The following is a 2,565-nucleotide window of genomic DNA, read 5'->3' as shown; positions in this document are numbered from 1 at the left end:
AGACAAGGTCCTTGGAAGGAGGCGGCATTTGTTAAGGTCCTCGGAAGGAGGCGAATAAAAGTGAAAGTCCAAGAGGGATCCTTTTCTTAGCTGTGGTTTTGGTGCGCCGCGAGCGTAGCCACTAAAATGGGGACCTCGCCGTCTTGCCCAGTGAAGGTAGCTCTTCATGAGCTTCTTGATAGTAAGGGCTTGAAATTTAAAGATCGAGCTTTGGTTCAATTTCTTAGCGAGGTGGAAGCGGTGGCTCCGTGGTTTGCAGTGTCAGGAAACCTGTCATTAGCCTGCTGGGATAAGTTAGGAAGGGATCTGGACTGAGCATGGGAGGAGGGTACTCTACAGGACAAAAAGGGAAAGACGGGGTGCGAGGGATCTGGAGGGTTATTCGAACCTGCTTGACTAGTGAGGAGTGTGTTCCTGCCATTCAAGCAACAACGGAGGCGTTAGAGCAAGTGAAAGAGATGCGGTCAGAGACTCGATCTACCAACTCAAGACAGTCAAAAGAGAGAGAAAAGGGAAAGTTACCAGGGCTATACCCAAGCCTGAAGTCAGGGTCAGAGGATAGCTCAGAGGATGAAATAGAAAAATTAGAAGAGGCAGTACAAGGGCTGCTAGCTAAGATGGAGGATATTATAGCCAAAAGGAAGAAGAAGCCACCTAGCAAGAAAAAAGTGGAAGCAGGGTGGGACAGGGCAGACAGGATAGAACCGAGTGCGCCGCCGACTTATGCGGAACAAGAAGGTGCACAAGGCTGGACAGCTCCAAAGTCATCCTGTACGTTTTGTCCCAAGACCTGGCGGGAGGCGGCAGCCGCCTTCCCTGTCTTTGAGGATGCTAATCATGTGAGGTCTTATGAGCCCCTAGAATTTAAGATTCTCAAAAATTTATCTGAATCTGTGCAGACATATGGTGTCAATGCCTCTTTTACTCAGGCGCAGATAGAAAGGCTTACTAACTCAGCCATGACACCGACAGACTGGATGTCTCTTGTGAAGGCCTGCCTGTCCATGGGACAATACCTTGATTGGAAGTCCTTATATACAGAATTTGCTCAACAGCAGGCTCGAGAAAATGCAGCTCAAGGTCAGGCTGCATGGAGCCTTGATATGTTAATGGGGCAGGGCCAAATGGCTGAACAATCAGACAGCATATCCACCACAAGTATATGCACAGATAAATGCTATGGCAGTGAAAGCATGGAAGGCCTTACCAAATAAAGGGGAAGTATCAGGTAATCTGACAAAGATTGTCCAAGGGTCTACAGAGCCTTTCTCAGATTTTGTAGCCAGAATGATGGAGGCTGCAGGCAGAATATTTGGGGATCCTGATACCGCTATGCCCCTGATACAACAGCTCATATTTGAGCAGTGTACTAGAGAGTGCCGACAAGCAATAACTCCATGGAAGTCTAAAGGTTTGACAGCCTGGATGAAGGCATGCAGGGAATTGGGCAGTCCTCTCTCTAATACTGGCTTAGCAGCTGCAGTGGTACAGGGGATAGTGCAGTATTCTAAAAGCAAAACCAAAGCTCCTGGAGCTTGCTTTTCCTGTGGTAGGCAAGGACATTTGAAACGTCAGTGTCCTGATAAAGGAAAAGGGGCCAGGACACGTCCTCCTGGGCTATGTCCTAGATGCAGGAAAGGTAATCATTGGGCAAATGAATGCAGGTCGGTGAAAGATATCAATGGACAACCTCTTGGACAGATAAATACTTATCCTGTTTCAAAAAACGGGATGCAGGGCCCCAGGCCTCAGGGCCCTCGAATATATGGGGCCATGGAAGATCAGAGCAGTCCAGAGAGCAACTTGCCCAATATGAAACCCCAAGGAAGGCCACAGCAGGCTCTGCAGGGTTGGACCTCCACTGCACCGCCAGAGTCGTATTAACACCACAAATGGGAATGCAGCTTATCCCTACAGATTTTAAGGGGCCTCTTCCTTCGGGATCAGTAGGATTATTAATTGGTAGATCATCATCAGCCCTGAAAAGATTAGTCATTCATCCAGGAGTTATCGATCCTGACTATGAAGGAGAGGTGAAAATTTTAGTCTCCTCCCCTAGGGGAGTTTCAGCAATATCTCCAGAAAACCGAATTGCACAACTTCTCATTTTGCCCAGCCTGCATGATATGTTTCCTTCTAGAGACCAAAAAAGAGGAAATCGAGGATTTGGATCCACAGGAGTAGATTCTGTGTTCCTTAGCCTCGATATGGATCAACGCCCTTTAGTGGAGCTTCAGGTAAATGGCAAGGCAATCTTAGGATTGCTGGATACTGGAGCGGACCGAAGCATTGTGTCCTTAAAGGATTGGCCTAAAGGCTGGCCTGTTCAATCATCCTCACAAACATTGCAAGGGTTAGGTTATGCCAAGACCCCGGACATGAGTGCAAGAGAGCTCCCTTGGAAAGATCACGAAGGACATGGAGGCCGTTTTCAGCCTTATGTGTTGGAACTGCCTGTCAGCCTTTGGGGAAGAGATCTTTTGAAAGACATGAATTATCGCCTTACTAATGAAGGGTATTCCTTGCCTTCTCAAAGGATGATGCAGGACATGGGGTGGTATCCCT

This window comes from Arvicanthis niloticus, chromosome 2, assembly GCF_011762505.2.
Source record: "Arvicanthis niloticus isolate mArvNil1 chromosome 2, mArvNil1.pat.X, whole genome shotgun sequence".
In the NCBI taxonomy this organism is placed as follows: domain Eukaryota; kingdom Metazoa; phylum Chordata; class Mammalia; order Rodentia; family Muridae; genus Arvicanthis; species Arvicanthis niloticus.
Note: the sequence above shows the minus strand (reverse complement) of the source record.